Source organism: Oncorhynchus nerka, linkage group LG3 (genome assembly GCF_034236695.1).
Source record: "Oncorhynchus nerka isolate Pitt River linkage group LG3, Oner_Uvic_2.0, whole genome shotgun sequence".
Taxonomy (NCBI): Eukaryota; Metazoa; Chordata; class Actinopteri; order Salmoniformes; family Salmonidae; genus Oncorhynchus; species Oncorhynchus nerka.
This window is the reverse complement of record NC_088398.1, coordinates 34,520,393-34,539,535: the sequence shown is the minus strand read 5'-3', so window position 1 is coordinate 34,539,535 and position 19,143 is coordinate 34,520,393.

The window sequence follows — 19,143 nt, the reverse complement described above, 5'->3', positions numbered from 1 at the left end:
AGTCTGTAACAGTTTGGGTCCAGGGTGTCTCCCCCTTTGAAGAGGGAAATGACTGCGGCAGCTTTCCAGTCCTTGGGGATCTCAGACGATATGAAAGAGAGGTTGAACAGGCTGGTAATAGGGGTTGCAACAATGACGGCGGATAGTTTCAGAAATAGAGGGTCCAGATTGTCAAGCCCAGCTGATTTGTACGGGTCCAGGTTTTGCAGCTCGTTCAGAACATCTGCTATCTGGATTTGGGTAAAGGAGAACCTGGAGAGGCTTGGGCGAGTAGCTGCGGGGGGGGCGGAGCTTTTGGCCGAGGTTGGAGTAGCCAGGCGGAAGGCATGGCCAGCCGTTGAGAAATGCTTGTTGAAGTTTTCGATAATCTCTTGTTCTCCATGGACTTCACAGTGTCCCAGAACTTTTTGGAGTTGGAGCTACAGGATGCAAACTTCTGCCTGAAGAAGCTGGCCTTAGCTTTCCTGACTGATTGCGTGTATTGGTTCCTGACTTCCCTGAACAGTTGCATATCGCGGGGACTGTTCGATGCTATTGCAGTCCGCCACAGGATGTTTTTGTGCTGGTCGAGGACAGTCAGGTCTGGAGTGAACCAAAGGCTATATCTGTTCTTAGTTCTGCATTTTTTGAACGGAGTATGCTTATCTAAAATGGTGAGGAAGTTACTTTTAAAGAATGACCAGGCATCCTCAACTGACGGGATGAGGTCAATGTTCTTCCAGGATACCCGGGCCAGGTCGATTAGAAAGGCCTGCTCACAGAAGTGTTTTAGGGAGCGTTTGACAGTGATGAGGGGTGGTCGTTTGACTGCGGCTCCGTAGATGATACAGGCAATGAGGCAGTGATCGCTGAGATCCTGGTTGAAGACAGCGGAGGTGTATTTGGAGGGCCAGTTGGTCAGGATGACGTCTATGAGGGTGCCCTTGTTTACAGATTTAGGGTTGTACCTGGTGGGTTCCTTGATGATTTGTGTGAGATTGAGGGCATCTAGCTTAGATTGTAGGACTGCCGGGGTGTTAAGCATATCCCAGTTTAGGTCACCTAACAGAACAAACTCTGAAGCTAGATGGGGGGCAATCAATTCACAAATGGTGTCCAGGGCACAGCTTGGTGCTGAGGGGGGTCGGTAGCAGGCGGCAACAGTGAGAGACTTATTTCTGGAGAGAGTCATTTTCAAGATTAGTAGTTCGAACTGTTTGGGTATGGACCTGGAAAGTATGACATTACTTTGCAGGCTATCTCTGCAGTAGACTGCAACTCCTCCCCCTTTGGCAGTTCTATCTTGACGGAAGATGTTATAGTTGGGTATGGAAATCTCAGAATTTTTGGTGGCCTTCCTGAGCCAGGATTCAGACACGGCAAGGACATCAGGGTTAGCAGAGTGTGCTAAAGCAGTGAGTAAAACAAACTTAGGGAGAAGGCTTCTGATGTTGACATGCATGAAACCAAGGCTTTTTCGATCACAGAAGTCAACATATGAGGTTGCCTGGGGACATGCAGGGCCTGGGTTTACCTCCACATCACCCACAGAACAGAGGAGGAGTAGTATGAGGGTGCGGCTAAAGGCTATCAAAACTGGTCGCCTAGAGCGTTGGGGACAGAGAATGAAAGGATCAGATTTCTGGGCATGGTAGAATATATTCAGGGCATAATGCGCAGACAGGGGTATGATGGGGTGCGGGTACAGCGGAGGTAAGCCCAGGCACTGGGTGATGATGAGAGAGGTTGTATCTCTGGACATGCTGGTTGTAATGGGTGAGGTCACCGCATGTGTGGGAGGTGGGACAAAGGAGGTATCAGGGGTATGAAGAGTGGTACTAGGGGCTCCATTGTAAACTAAAACAATGATAACTAACCTGAACAACAGTATACAAGGCATATTGACATTTGAGAGAGACATACAGTAATCACAGGTGTTGAATTGGCAGAGCTAGCTAAAACAGTAGCTAAAACAGTAGGTGAGACAACAACAGCTAATCAGCTAGCACAACAACAACAGGTAAAATGGCGTAGGCTAGGCAGGGGGGTTCGGATTAACTACACACAGAGCCTGAGTGCGGCTGGGGACGACAGATAAAACATAAACAAGCAGAATGGAGTACCGTGATTAATGGACAGTCTAGCATGCATCAGCTATGTAGCCAAGTGATCAGTGTCCAGGGGGGCAGTGGTGGATGGGGCAGTGAAGCTGGACTGGCGAGTGTTATCCAGGTAAAAAAAAACAGTTAGCAGCGGCTAACAATGACTAAATAGCTTGTAGCTAGTTAGCTGGTTAGCTTCTGGAGTTTCTTGAGTGTGTTCTAAAAATTACAAATTAAAAATAATGGTGATTCCGTATCACATTGGGTGAGGCATGTTACCGGAAGGTATAAACAAATTAAAAATCGAAAAGAGAAAGTAAATATGGGTCCAGTGAGTGTTTGGGACGCGGCGATTCAGACGGTTAGCAGGCCTGTGCTAACAAGCTAACAGTTAGTAGGCCAGGGCTAAACGAGGTAGCAGTTAGCGGACCGGGGATAAACAAGCTAGCAGTTAGCAGGCCGGATTAGCGAGCAAGGAGACAGCAAGGGCTAGAAAGTTAGCATTTGGGGGACGTCGCGATAGGGTGAGTCTGTTTATTCCTCTTCATGCGGTGACATCGATAGACCGGTCATGGGTCCGGATATTGTAGCCCAGGAGTATGCTTCGGTGGTAGCACAGGAGCTCTGGCCGGGCTAGCTTCAAGCTAAGTGGGTGGAAACGCTAGCCAGGAGTAATCATCCAGGGATTGCGGTTAGCTAGATAGCTAGTTGTGAAGAATCCAGCTGAAAATGTTCCGTTTGCGGTGGGAATCCGGGGATAAAATAATAGGTCCGTTATGCTCTGGTTAGAGTCGCGTTGTTTGAACTGGCGAGAGCTTTCCGAGCTAAAGGTTAGCTGATGACCAGATAGCTGAAGACCGCTAGCAATGGTTCGCTGACTGATAGCTGGTAGCTGGCTGGTAGTTAGCTGGCTAGCTTCAGTTGAGGGGTTCTGGATCCAAAGTAGATATAAGTACTTTATAAGAAAATAGCTACATTGGGTGAGGCGGGTTGCAGGAGAGTATTTAGAAGTTGAGGTTTAACAAAATGTTTTAAAAGATTTAAAAGATATGCGAAGAAAAATATGTTACAAATATTTTTTAAAACAATATATACAAGGGACACGACAAGACGTTCGACTGCTACGCCATCTTGGAAGACATGACAAGCATGGCATTTGGCCCCCCAAAAAAGTGACTTTTGACTTTGACTTTTGACTTCCTATGAAATAATATTGCAGATGGACAAAGCATATGTCCTATGGACAAGTAAAAAAATATATATGATAATTAAATATGACAAAAGTAGGTTCATGCAGTTCTTATACATGTGTAATTGACAAAAAAAATTGAAAGAATTTCGTAACACGGTCCAGAAAGCACTTTTTTTAAGGGGTAATGAGTTTTTGAAAAATGTTCACATTTTCAACTTTTGAAATCATATTGCAAATGGACAAAACATATGCCATATGCACAAGTAAAAAAATAAATATATATTATGATAATAAAACTTGACAAAAGTATATTCATACAGTTCTTACACGTGTAATTGACAAAAAAGAAACAACGCCGAATTGAGTGGTATTGGACACCGTGTATATGTTTCATACGGTGCCAATATGTTCCCATTCATTTTTGTACATTTCAGGGGGGTGTTCCCTTACATTATGAAAGGCAGCTCAGAACAGCTGAAGATGGATTTTAAAGAAATGATTGGGTCACTACTTGACGTCAGCAAACGCCCCATAATATCTGGCCTTCTGTCCTCCATAAATCGTGTCATTGAATGATTCAGCAGTCTTTTAGCTCTCCATAACTGACTGCAAGACTATTGCAGCTCTGTAGGTGTAACATTTATTGACAATTTTGATACTTCTGGAAACAAAGCTCGTATTATAAGGAGGATGGGATCAACATTGACATTTTTGATACTTCTGGAAACTAAGCTTGTATTATAAGGAGGATGGGTTCCTGGATCCTTTCACAGCATTTGAAGGCTGCATTGAGACATATCATTATGTTAGGTCAGCAACTAGTCACAGAAAGCATACAGCAATTTTCCAACCAAAGAGAGTAGTCACAAAAAGCAGAAATAGAGATAAAATGAATCACTAACCTTTGATATTCTTCATCAGATGACACTCCGGGAACAACATGTTACACAATACATGTATGTTTTGTTCGATCAAGTTCATATTTATATCCAAAAACCTCAGTTTACATTTGGCTTTTCTTCCAAAACATCCCGTGAATTTGCACAGAGCCACATATATTTACACAAATACCCATAATAAACATTGATAAAAGATACAAGTGTTATTCACAGATTTAAATATATATTTCTCCTTAACCTCTAGTGACTCCCCATCCCGCATGAGGGAGCGTAGTCATCGACTGACACTAATTAGCATAACGCAACAGACATAAATATTCCTAGAAAATATTCCTATTCATGAAATGTTCCTTTTTTCCAAAATGTTCCTTTTTTCCCAAAATATTATTTTTGTAGGCGAAATAGCTCCGTTTGTTCTTCACGTTTGGCTGAGAAATCGCCCGGAAATTGCAGTCACGAAAGCACTGAAAAATATTCCAAATTAGCTCCATAATATCGACAGAAAAATGGCAAACGTTGTTTATAATCAACCCTCAAGGTGTTTTTCAAATATCTATTCGATAATATATCCAATTGGTTTTTCAGTAGGACCGATTGGAATAATGGCTACCTCTGTATTTTACGCGAGAATCACTCTGGGAGCATCCGTTGATCACTTGCGCAATGTAGCCTACTACGTCACAATGCTGTAGACACCTTGGGGAATACAAAGAAAAAATGATCTGCCCATTCACTGCTCAATAGGGACGCACTGGAACGCAGCGCTTTCAAAACATGAGGCACTTCCGGATTTCATTTTTCTCGGGCTTTCGCCTGCAATATCAGTTCTGTAATACTCACAGACAATAGTTTTACAGTTTTGGAAACTTTAGAGTGTTTTCTATCCTAAACTGTCAATTATATGCATATTCTAGCATCTTGTCCTGACAAAACGTTATTTTTCTACAAGCTTCTTTTGTTGGCACTCCAATATGTCCCATAAACACCACCAATGGTCCTTTTGTTTAAATAATTCCATCGATATATATCCATTTATATGATTATATGTCCATTTTATTTGGTGCGTTTGATCCAGAAAAATACCGGTTCCAACTTGCGCAACGTGACTACAACATATCTCAAAAGTTACCTGTAAACTTTGCCAAAACATTTCAAACTACTTTTGTAATACAACTTTAGGTATTTTTTACGTAAATAATCGATAGAATTGATGACGGGATGAACTGTGTTCAATACAGGAGGAAAACAAACTGTAGCTAGCTTTCTGGTCACGCGCCTATATCTAACAGTACACTTCAAGTGACCCTCGTTCAAGATGGCCGTACTTCTTCATTACACAAAGGAAAAACCTCAACCAATTTCTAAAGACTGTTGACATCCAGTGGAAGCGATAGGAACTGGAAGAAGTTCCCTTAGAAATCTGGATTCCCAATGAAAATTAATTGGAAAGAGAGTGACCTAAAAAAAAACATCTGAATGGTTTGTCCTCTGGGATTGCCTGTTATACTCACAGACATGATTCAAACAGTTTTAGAAACTTCAGAGTGTTTTCTATCCTAATATACGAATAATGATGAGTAGCAGGCAGTTGAATTTGGGCATGCATTTCATCCGGATGCAAAAATACTGCCCTCTGTCACCAAGAAGTTAAGTCTTTATTGAAGACTCATCTCTCCAGTAGGTCCCATGATTGAGTGTTGTCCGGCTCAGGAGTGCTGAGTCACTGGCTTACTGGAGCTCTTCCATGCCGTCCCACTTGAGTGGGTTGAGTCACTGACGTGATCTTCCTGTCCGGGTTGGCGTCGCCCTTCTCTTCTTAGGTTCTGGCCTTTCTAGGGAGTTTTTCCTAGCCATTGTGCATCTACACCTGCATTGCTTGCTGTTTGGGGTTTTAGGCTGGGTTTCTGTACAGCACTTTATGACATCAGCTGATGTAAGAAGGGTTTTATAAATACATTTGATTGATTGATTGATTGAAGTATTCAGAAAGTATTCAGACCCCTTTACTTGTTACTTTACAGCCTTATTCATCAATCTACACACAACTCCCCACAACAATGCAATTTTTTTCTCTATAATTTCTATGAAAAAAAACTGAAATTTCAAATGTACTTTAGTGCTTTGTTGAAACACCTTTGGCACCGATTACAGTGTTGAGTCTTCTTGGGTATGGTTCTACACGCTTAGTACACCTGTATCTGGGGAGTTTCTCCCATTCTTCTCTGCAGATCCTCTCAAACTGTCAGGTCTGATGGGGAGTGTCGCTGCTCAGCTATTTTCAGGTCTCTCCAGAGATGTTAGATCGGGTTCAAGTCCGGGCTCTGGCTGGGCAACTTAAGAACATTGCCTTTTGGCAAACTCCAAGCGGGCTGTCATGTGCATTTTACTGAGAAATGGCTTTGTTCTTGCCACTCTATAACAAATGTATGATTGGTGGAGTGCTGCAAAGATGGTTGTCATTCTGGAAGGTTCTCCAATCTCCACAGAGGAAACATCAGGATCTTGGTCACCTCACTGACCAAGGCCTTCTCCCCTGATTGCTCAGTTTGGCAGGCGGCCAGCTCTAGGAAGAGTTTTGGTGGATCCAAACTTCTTCCATTTAAGAATGATGGAGGCCACTTGGTCCTTTGGCATGGGTCCTCAGATCCTCAAAAGGTTCATCAGCTGCACCATCGAGAGCATCCTGACTGGTTGTATCACTGCCTAGTTTGGCAACTGCTCGGCCTCTGACTGCAAGGCACTACAGAGGGTAATGAGAACGGCCCAGTACATTACTGGGGCCAAGCTTCCTGTCGTCCAGGATCTCTATACCAGGCGGTGTCAGAAGAAGGCCCTAAAAATGATCAAAGACTCCAGCCTCCCTAGTCATAGATTGTTCTCTCTGCTACCGCACAGCAAGCGGTGCTGGAGCACCAAGTCTAGGTCCAAGAAGCTTCTAAACAGCTTCTACCCCCAAGCCATAAGACTCCTGAACATCTAATCAAATGGCTACCCAGACTATTTGCACCCCCCCCCCCAGCCCCCCTTACTCTACTGCTACTATCTGTTCTTATCATCTATGCATAGTCACTTCAATAACTCCATCTACATGTACATATTACCTCAACTAGCCAGTGCCCTCGCACATTGACTCTTTACCGGTTCCCCCCTGTATATAGTCTTATTACTTGTTACTTTTATTTCTTATTCTTGTCTGTATTTTTTTTGTTGTATTTAAAAAAAAATGCATTGTTAGTTAGGGGCTCGTAAGTAAGCATTTCACTGTAAGGTCTACACCTGCTTATTTCGGCGCATGTGACTAATACAATTTGATTTGAGCTAAATTTCATAGCAAAGGGTCTGAATACTTATGTAAATAAGGCATTTCTGTTTTTATATGTATGAAATTTGCTAAAATATCTACAAACCTGTTTTTGCTTTGTCATTATCAGGTATTGTGTGTAGATTACTGAGTATTTGTATTTATTTAATACATTTTATAAGAAGGCTGTAACGTAACAACATTTGGAAAAAATCAAGGGGTCTGAATACTTTCCGAAGGCACTGTATGTGTGCTGGTCTGTGTGTGTGATTTTTTTGTCTATGAGTGGTCTACTCTCCACTTGCCTCTTTCAATGTGTCTGAAACGCTTTGCCTCTCCAGATGCAGTTGCTATTGGACACTGCACGCAGAGGCCCTGTTGGTCATGTTGGAGCCTTCACCCCCGCCTTCGCCCCCGCTCTTTCCCTCTCCAGCCTCCAGCTAGAGGCTGACCTTGGTAGGGCCTGATGGGGGGGGGGGGGCAGAGCTCCACATCAGCCCACTGAACCAACCTACTCAACCAGTGCAGGTTTACTGATGCCTGGAAACACATACACACAGAACAGAAATACAGACACATGTGCACTCACGGACAGGCACACGCAGAGAACAGACACACAGAACAGACACACACACAGAATGCACTTCCACACACACATACAGCCCTTGGACAAGTGGAGCCCCCCCAAGCTAGCAGATGTCCTGTCTCTCTCGCGCTCTGTTTCGGATTTTTATTTTTTTATTTTTTTCACCTCTGGATTCCTCTTCCTCTATCTCTCACTGTTTTGTTCTTATCGGTATGTAGTGAGAGAGACGCGGCGTCGTACCATTACACAGAGTTCACCCGCCGCTTTCGACCACCCGCCTGAGGGTCGAGTGGCAGCTGAACGACTGTTCCATCTAAGGCAGGGGACAAGGAGCGCTCAGGATTTTGCATTGGACTTCCGGGCCCTGGCTGCCAGCGCGGGATGGAATGACAGGGCCCTGATCGATCACTACCGGTGCAGTCTGCGTGAGGACGTCTGTCTGGAGTTGGCCTGCCGAGACATCACCCTCACATTGGACCAGCTGGTGGACCTGTCTATCCGGCTGGACAACCTGCTGACTTCCCGCGATTGTCCGGATCGGGGCCTGTCAGATCCATCCCCCAGCACCTCCGCTCCGACACCCATGGTGCTGGGAGTTGCTGCACTTAGGGCGACCGGAGGAGGAGCCATTCCCTGCACCATCTGTGGCTGCTGAGGGCACACTGCTGGTCGGTGCTGGGGGGGTTCCTCAGGAAGTCGAGGCAGCAGGCAGGGCACTATCGTGTCACCCCAGGTGAGTCGGCACCAGGCTCATCCAGAGCCCCGTGTTGCTCACATGTATGTGTTTGTTTCATTTCCTAAGTTTCCCCCGCATTCCCAGCATAAGGCACTCGTAGATTCAGGCGCAGCTGGGAATTCTATTGACCGTTCAATTGCCCATAGTTTAGGGATCCCCCGTGTTCCTGTGGATATGCCCTTCCCTGTGCACGCCCTAGAAAGTTGACCATTAGGGTCAGGGCTGATTAGGGAGGCCACCGCTCCACTAAACATGGTTACGCAGGAGGGTCATGAGGAGAGAATCAGTCTCTTCCTCATTGATTCTCCTGCATTTCCCATGGTGATGGGCCTACCCTGGTTGGCCTGTCATGGCCCCACTATTTCGTGGCAACAGAGGGCTCTCAATTGGTGGTCACGAGAGTGCTCAGGGAGGTGTGTGGGTGTTTCCATCGGTGTGACTACGGTGGAAAGTCCAGACCAGGTCTCCACCGTGCGCATCCCCTCAGAATATGCCGATTTGGCTCTCGCCTTCTGTAAGAAGAGGGCGACTAAATTACCACCTCATCGACGGGGGGATTGTGCGATAAATCTCCTGGTAGACGCGGCACTTCCCAGGAGTCATGTGTATCCTCTGTCAAAAGGAGGAGATGGTGGCTATGGAAACATATGTCTCCGAATCCCTGGGGCAGGGATACATTCGGCCCTTCACTTCACCTGCCTCCTCGTGTGTCTTTTTTGTGAATTAGAAGATGGGGATCTGCGCCCGTATATTGACTATTGAGGTATAAATCAGATCACTGTGAGGTACAGCTACCCGCTGCCTCTCATCGCCAGTGCGATCGAGTCAATGCATGGGGCGCACGTCTTCACAATATTGGATCTCAGGAGCGCTTACAACCTGGTGCGTATCCGGGAGGGGGAAGAGTGGAAGACGGCATTTAGTACCACCTCTGGGCACTATGAGTACCTCGTCATACCGTACAGATTGATGAATGCTCCATCAGTCTTCCAGGCCTTTGTTGACAAGATTTTCCGGGACCTGCACGGGCAGGGTGTAGTGGTGCATATCGACGACATTCTGATATACTCCACACGCGTCGAGCATGTGTCCCTGCTGCGCAGGGTGCTTGGTCGACTGTTGGAGCATGACCTGTACGTCAAGGCTGAGAAATGTCTGTTCTTCCAACAGTCCGTCTCCTTCCTAGGGTAACGCATTTCCACTTTAGGGGTGGAGATGGAGAGTGACCGCATTTCAGCCGTGCGTGATTGGCCGACTCCCACCACGGCAAAGGAAGTGCAGCGGTTTCTAGGGTTTGCCAACTACTACCGGAGGTTTATCCAGGGTTTTGGTCAGGTAGCAGCTCCCATTCCCTCACTGCTGAAGGGGGGACCAGTGCTACAGCAGTAGTTGGCTGAGGTGGACAGGGCTTTTGGTCACCAGAAGGCTCTGTTTACCTAGGCTCCCGTGCTGACTCATCCGGATCCCTCTTTGGCGTTCATAGTGGAGGAGGATGCGTCCGAGGCTGGGATAGGAGCCGTGCTCTCACAGCACTCGGTCACGCCACCAGAGCTCCGCCCTGTGCTTTCTTTTCGAAGAAGCTTAGCCCGGCGGAGCGAAACTATGATGTGGGGGACCGGGAGCTGTTGGCTGTTGTCAAGGCTCTGAAGGCGTGGAGAAATTGGCTTGAGGGGGCTAAACACCCTTTCTCATCTGGACTGACCACCACAATCTGGAGTACATCCGGGCGGCGAGGAGACTGATCCCTCTCCAGGCAAGGTGGGGCATGTTCTTTACCCGTTTAGTTTTCACTCTGTCCTACAGACCAGGTTCCCAGAATGCTAAGGCAGACGCACTGTCCCAGATGTATGACACAGAGGAGCGGTCCATGGACCACACTCCTATACTTCCGGCCTGGTGGCACCGGTGGTGTGGGAGCTGGACGCGGACATAGAGCGGACGTTATGCACAGAGCCCACTCCCCCCCAGTATGCAGGTGTGTGCCTGTACGTTCCATGTATGCGACCATTTGATCTATTGGGCCCACGCCTTAGTGGGAAGTACTGGTGGTCCATCTTGGCCAAGGACATGAGGGTTTATGTTTATTCCTGCTCGGTGTGCGCCCAGTGCAAGGCTCCCAGGCACCTGGCCAGAGGGAAGTTACAACCCCTACCCGTTCTACAACGGCTGTGGTCGCACCTGTCGGTGGACTTCCTGACAGATCTTCCTCCCTCACATGGCAACACCACGATCCTGGTCATTGTGGATCGGTTTTCTAAGTCCTGCCGTCTCCTCCCTTTGCCCGGTCTCCCTACGGCCCTACAGACTGTGGAGGCCCTGTTCACTCACGTCTTCCGGCACTACGGGGTGCCTGAGGATATAGTCTCTGATCGGGGTCCCCAGTTCACGTCCAGGGTCTGGAGAGCGTTCATGGAACGTCTGGGGGTCTCGGTCAGACTCACCTCAAGTTTTCACCCCGGGACTAACGGGCAGGTGGAGAGAGTAAACCAGGATGTGGGTAGGTTTCTGCGGTCATATTGCCAGGATCGGGCAGGGGAGTGGGCGGCGTTCATCCCCTGGGCAGAAATGGCCCAAAACTCACTCCGCCACTCCTCCACTAACCTCTCTCCTTTCCAATGCGTACTGGGTATAAGCTGGTTCTGGCACCTTGGCATCAGAGCCAGATCGAAGCTCCTGTGGTGGACAAATGGTTTAAGTGCTCGGAGGAGAACTGGGACACTGCCCTTGTGCACCTGCAACGGGCTGTGAAGCAGCAGAAGGCGAGCGCCGACCGCCACTGCAGTGAGGCCCAGGTGTTCTCACCGGGGGACCGGGTCTGGCTCTCGACCCGAAACCTGCTCCTCCGCTTGCCCTGCCGGAAGCTGGGTTTGCGGTTTGTGGGGCCATTCAAAGTCCAGAGGAGACTGAATGTGGTATGCTACAGGTTACAGCTTCCCCCAGATTACTGTATTAATCCCTCATTCCATGTGTCTCTCCTCAGGCCGGTGGTGGCTGGTCCACTCAGGAGTCTGAGGAGTGGGAGGTTCCTCCGCCCGCCTCTGGATATCGAGGGGCCACCGGCTTGTGCTGTTCGAGCCATCCTGGACTAGAGGCGTCGGGTGAGGGGCCTTCAGTACCTTGTAGGAGTGGGAGAGGTACGGTCCGGAGGAGAGATGCTGTGTGCCGGTGGAGGACGTCTTGGACCCTTCGTTGCTGTGGGAGTTTCACCGTCCCCATCCGGATCACGCTGCGCCTCGTCCTCCGGGCTGCTGGAGCCGCTCGTCAAGGGGGGGTACTGTCACAACTTCCACCGAAGTTCGGGCGGCATTTGGTGGTCGATGTCACCGTCCTTCTAGCCATCGCCGATCCACTTTTCATTTTCCATTTGTTTTGTCTTTGTCTTACACACCTGGTTTCAATTCCCCAATTACTTGTTCATTATTTAACCCTCTGTTCCCCCATGTTTGTTTGTGAGTGATTGTTTTTATGTAATACGGTCTGTTTATGTGGGCTCGCGTTTTTTGTATTGTATTTGTCTATGTTGAGTAAAATATGTTTATTTACTCATATCTGCTGTCCTGTGCCTGACTTCTCTACACCAGCTACACACAGACTACATTACAGATGGATCATTGATGGATCATGTGAAATAAATGCTATAACCACCTCCAGCCACATCCAGCTAAGTGTAGGGGTTACTATTGTCTAGACATGTACACATGTGCATGAAATACAATAGATGGCCACAATCACCCCAAGACACACCTGTATAACTTGATGGGTCTTGTAATCATCTGGTAAAGTATAGTCTTTTGTTTAGATATGTGGAAGTAACCTAATGTTGCTTTGAAAACAACAACCGAGAACTCGGACAAATACAAGTTTATGACACTTTGATATCTCTAACTTGCAGCTGTTTAGGCTAAGTCTAGCACAAATTAGATTGAGCAATGAAGCCCCACTCGTGGTTTTCTTAAATGAAACTAGTTTTTTACAGTATCGTGCAATTACCATGGAAGGATTTAGAAGGGAAGAACTGCCTCAGACTTGAATTCCAGAGCCTGGGTTCCGCACTATATTCAGCTGTTGCAACAGCTAATTTTTCAATGGCTGTCCGCTGGTCACAAACACAAAAGGCAGCTTAAACATCTTCAATTAAACCGTTACTGCGTTAAAATACACATTTGTGAACAACCACAATCCGTAAGGCTCCAGTAGACAATGAGAGAGCATCAGTGTGATTCACATCAATGCGCTATGTAGATACAGTATCAAAAATAAGTGATATCCATATCACCTGTAGGCTACACCAATGCTGTAGTCCTTACCTCCAAGTGTTTATTCAAGTTGAATAATCTTTGGATGCTGACAGCTGTCGCAACATTGGAAGAAAAACACTGCTCAAAAAAATAAAGGGAACACTTAAACAACACAATATAACTCAAAGTCAATCACACTTCTGTGAAATCAAACTGTCCACTTAGGAAGCAACACTGATTGACAAAAAATGTCACATGCTGTTGTGCAAATGGAATAGACAACAGGTGGAAATGATAGGCAATTAGCAAAACAACCCCAATAAAGGAGTGGTTCTGCAGGTGGTGACCACAGACCACTTCTCAGGTGAGGGTTGTGCTTACAGCCCAACACCGTGCAGGACGTTGGGCATTTGCCAGAGAACACCAAGATTGGCAAATTCGCCACTGGCGTCCTGTGCTCTTCACAGATGAAAGCAGGTTCACACTGAGCACATGTGACAGACGTGACAGAGTCTGGAGACGCCGTGGAGAACGTTCTGCTGCCTGCAACATCCTCCAGCATTACCGGTTTGGTCATGGTGTGGGGTGGCATTTCTTTGGGGGGCCGCACAGCCCTCCATGTGCTCGCCAGAGGTAGCCTGACTGCCATTAGGTACCGAGATGAGATCCTCAGACCCCTTGTGAGACAATATGCTGGTGGGTTTGGCCCTGGGTTTCTCCTAATGCAAGACAATGCTAGACCTCATGTGGCTGGAGTGCGTCAGCAGTTCCTGCAAGAGGAAGGCGTTGATGATTTGGACTGGCCCGCCCGTTCCCCAGACCTGAATCCAATTGAGCACATCTGGGACATCATGTCTCACTCCATCCACCAACGCTACGTTGCACCACAGACTGTCCAGGAGTTGGTGGATGCTTTAGTGAAGTTCTGGGAGGAGATCCCTCAGGAGACCATCCACCACCTCATCAGGAGCATGCCCAGGTGTTGTAGGGAGGTCATACAGGCACGTGGAGGCCACACACACTACTGAGCCTCATTTTGACTTGTTTTAAGGACATTACATCAAAGTTGGATCAGCCTGTAGTGTGGTTTTACACTTTAATTTTGAGTGTGACTCCAAATCCAGACATCCATGGGTTGATACATTTGATTTCTGTTGATCATTTTTGTGTGATTTTGTTGTCAGCACATTCAACTATGGAATGAAAAAATTATTTAATAAGAATATTTCATTCATTCAGATCTAGGATGTGTTATTGTAGTGTTCACTTTATTCTTTTGAGCAGTGTACATAGCTTGGCCTACAAAAGCCTATTCCTGCGATCAATCAAAACATTTGGTGTCATCATCTTGGTCAATGAGTTGTGGTCAGACTCACTCAGACAGAACACATTTAAACTTGTGCCGTTTTTTTGAATGCCATTGAGAAAACAGAAAGATGTCAAATAATTTCTGCACAATTTTAAAGTAATTCTAGAAGTAATCATCTAATCACAACATTTTTGCTGGTAACAACAGATCATAGTTGCAGATGTTTTTGTAATCAGTTAAATGTAATGGATTACATGAAATCCCTTACTCCCCAACCCTGATTGGTACTGTAGATTTGATGTGGTAAACAAAGAAATTGTAACGGCGTTCGTCTGTTGAAAGAGAGTCGGACCGAAATGCAGCGTGTAGGTTACTCATGACTTTAATGAAAGAATACGTACATGAAATAACTCAATATCATACAAAGCAAAACAACAAACGGAACGTGAAACTAATTACAGCCTATCTGGTGACTATAACACAGAGACAGGACAAACACCCACGAAATACAAAGCGAAACTGAGGCTGTCTAAATACGGTTCTCAATCAGAGACAACGACAAGCACCTGACTCTGATTGAGAACCGCCTCAGGCAGCCAAGCATAACTAGACACACCCCTAAACAGCCGCGATCCCAACTATACAAACCCCAATACGAAAACAACATATAAACCCATGTCACACCCTGGCTTACCCAAACATATACCAAAAACACAAAATATAATGACCAAGGCGTGACAGAACCCCCCCCCCTAAGGTGCGGACTCCGGGACGCACCTCAAGAGCATAGGGAGGGTCCGGGTGGGCGTCTGTCCATGGTGGCGGTTCCGGCTCGGGACGTGGACCCCACTCCATTAGTGTAATAGTTCCTCCCCTTCGCGTCCTGGGGTAATCCACCCTCTCCGCCGACGATGGCCTAATAGTCCTCACCCAGATCCCCACATAACTGAGGAGCCGCTCGTAACAGAGGGGCAGCTCGGGACAGAGGGGCAGCTCGGGACAGAGGGGCAGCTCGGGACAGACGCAGCTCGGGACCGAGGGGATGCCCTGGACCGATGGGATTCCCGGGACCGAGGGGAAGCAGAAGACCGAGGGGAAGCCCGGGACCGAGGGGAAGCCCGGGACCGAGGGGAAGCCCGGGACCGAGGGGAAGCCCGGGACTGTGAGGAATCCCAGTACTGTGAGGAAGCTCAGACAGGTAGTAGGCTCCGGTAAATCCTGGCTGGCTGGCGGAACTGGAAGATTCTGGTTGTCTGGCAGATCTGGAAGAGACTGGTTGTCTGGCAGATCTGGAAGAGACTGGTTGTCTGGCAGATCTGGAAGAGACTGGTTGTCTGGCAGATCTGGAAGAGACTGGTTGTCGGGCAGATCTGGAAGAGACTGGTTGTCGGGCAGATCTGGAAGAGACTGGTTGTCGGGCAGATCTGGAGGAGACTGGTTGTCTGGCGGATCTGGAAGAGACTGGTTGTCGGGCAGATCTGGAAGAGACTGGTTGTCGGGCAGATCTGGAAGAGACTGGTTGTCTGGCAGATCTGGAGGAGACTGGTTGTCTGGCAGATCTGGAGGAGACTGGTTGTCTGGCAGATCTGGAAGAGACTGGTTGTCTGGCGGATCTGGAAGAGACTGATTGTCTGGCACTTCTGGCGGATCCTGGCAGACTGGCGACGCTGGGCAGACTGGCGACGCTGGGCAGACTGGGAGCACTGGCGGCGCTGGGCAGACGGGGAGCACTGGCGGTGCTGGGCAGACGGGGAGCACTGGCGGCGCTGGGCAGACGGGGAGCACTGGCGGCGCTGGGCAGACTGGGAGCACTGGGGGCGCTGGGCTGACTGGGAGCACTGGCGGCGCTGGGCAGACTGGGAGCACTGGCGGCGCTGGGCAGACTGGGAGCACTGGCGGCGCTGGGCAGACTGGGAGCACTGGCGGCGCTGGGCAGACTGGTGACGCTGGGCAGACTGGCGGCGCTGGGCAGACTGGGAGCACTGGCGGCGCTGGACAGACTGGCGGTGCTGGGCAGACGGGAGACTCCGGCAGCGCAGGAGAGGAGAAAGGCTCTGGCTGCGCTAAACAGGCGGGAGACTCCGGCAGCGCAGGAGAGGAGACAGGCTCTGGCTGCGCTAAACAGGCGGGAGACTCCGGCGGCGCAGGAGAGGAGACAGGCTCTGGCTGCGCTGAACAGGCGGGAGGCTCCGGCGGCGCAGGAGAGGAGACAGGCTCTGGCTGCGCTGAACAGGCGGGAGACTCAAACAGCGTAGGAGGGAAGGAAGGCTCTGGCTGTGTTGAACAGGCGGGAGACTCAAATAGCGTAGGAGGGAAGGAAGGCTCTGGCTGTGCTGAACAGGCGAGGCGCACTGAAGGCCTGGTGCGTGGTGCTGGAACTGGAGCTACAGGATCGAGGACACGCACAGGAAACCTGGTGCGGGGAGCTGCTACCGGAGGACTGGTGTGTGGAGGTGGCTCTGGATAGACCGGACCGTGCAGGCGCACTGGAGCTCTTAAGCACCGAGCCTGCCCAAGCTTGCCTGGCTCGATGCCCACTCTAGCCCGGCCAATAGGAAGAGCTGGTATGTGTCGCAGCTGGCTCTGCACCCGCACTGGAAACACCGTGCGCTCCATAGCATAACACGGTGCCTGCCCGGTCTCTCTAGCCCAACGGTGAGTACAGGGAGTATGCGCAGGTTTCCTACCTGGCATAACTATTCTCCCTTCTAGCCCCCCCCCAATACATTTTTTGGGGTGACTTTCCGGTTTCCAACCGCGTCGCCGTGCTGCTTCCTCATACCTGCGCCTCTTCGCTTTAGCTGCTTCTATTTCCTCCTTGGGACTGCGATATTCTCCCGGCTGCGCCCAGGGTCCTTTACCGTCTAATTCCTCCTCCCATGTCCAAATCTCCAAATGGTGCAGTCTCTCCCACTGCAACTGTTCTTCCCGATTAACAGGGAGAGTAAGCTCAGGTCTGACTCCTGACTCAGCCACTCTCTCTCTGCGCTTTCCCCCGTTACTTTCCGTTTTCACTCTGTATAGCCGTGCTTTCCTTCTCGAATCCATACGTCTATAGCCCTCCTCGCATTGCTGTAGGGAATCCCAGGCGGGCTCCTGCACTCGCTCTGGGTCGTCCGCCCACCTGTCGATTTCTTCCCATGTAGTATACTCCATACTTCTGCTGTCCATAACGTCGTCCTTTAGCTCCTGCCAGTTCACACGCTGCTCGGTCTGTGAGTGGTGGGTGTTTCTGTAATGAAAGAGAGTCGGACCGAAATGCAGCGTGTAGGTTACTCATGACTTTAATGAAAGAATACGTACATGAAATAACTCAATATCATACAAAGCAAAACAACAAACGGAACGTGAAACTAATTACAGCCTATCTGGTGACTATAACACAGAGACAGGACAAACACCCACGAAATACAAAGCCAAACTGAGGCTGTCTAAATACGGTTCTCAATCAGAGACAACGACAAGCACCTGACTCTGATTGAGAACCGCCTCAGGCAGCCAAGCATAACTAGACACACCCCTAAACAGCCGCGATCCCAACTATACAAACCCCAATACGAAAACAACATATAAACCCATGTCACACCCTGGCTTACCCAAACATATACCAAAAACACAAAATATAATGACCAAGGCGTGACAGAAATACTTTATTTATATTGTATGGAATGCTTGTGAAATAGACTAATCGCCCTTAGTCTGGTCATAAAGGACTACATTTTTCCGATGATAATACCAACCAGAAGGCGAACATATCTTGAAAGACTGGTTGCAAGGATCACTAAGGTAACATCATCTTTTAGGGGGCAGTAATGAGGTGACCAATAATGGTTGCAATTGAGATTGGCTGACTCTCACAAACACTATAGTTTTCTCCGTTTGTTTTGCTTTACGACCACCACATGCGTCTGAAGTTGGTAAAGCCGATCTGCCAACTTATGTCTGTAGCGTCCAATGGCAGTCAATTAGTTGTTTAAAACCTGAAAAATAAGAGACATTTAGCTTAATTGCTGAGCACTACTAGTCACTTATTCATCTTCATGTAATATCTAATCATTAGGTGTAGTCATTACTCTTGTCACCTTCTCCATGTATTTGAAGTGTTGTTGTAGGATACATGTTGTAGGCTACATTTATCCAAGCAGTCCATGCAGCAGTAAATGCCTGTAATTATAACCCATTACAATTAACATGACTCACAGAAAGCATCCTGCCATCCCCTTTCCCTCAGTCTGTCACCTTCTTCTATCCATCCCTTGACATCTCTCCTTGAAACTCTATCCATCCATCTATAAATCTCTTCCCTCTTTCAATCCATCCAGCGTTTCCCTCCATCCAGCCTCATCCTTTCATCCATCCCCCATCCCTCCTTTTCCACCATTATTCCCCTCCTTCCAGTCGCTGTATCCATCCATTCATCCATCCATTCTCTCTATTCATGTGGAGATCATTATTCCGTGACGAAGAGAGTGTTAAGTGAAAAGACCAGATATCTACAGTAAAACGGGGGGGATATTAAATACGGAGCAGGTGGGCCAATCTCACTGCACTACTACATTACAATCATCTCTCTCTCTCACTACAGTGTATGATCATCTCTGTGTGTGTGTTTGCGCGCGTGAGTGTGCACGCATGCAAGTGTATTTGTGAATCAGTGTGTGTGTATGATTGTGTCTGTGTGTGTGTATGATTGTGTCTGTGTGCATGTTTGTGATTCATCAGGGTAGTCTGTGATCCTATAGTGCTAGCTAGCTCCAGGGTCTATCAGCCATGCAAATGAGCCGTGGTTCCTTTACCTTAA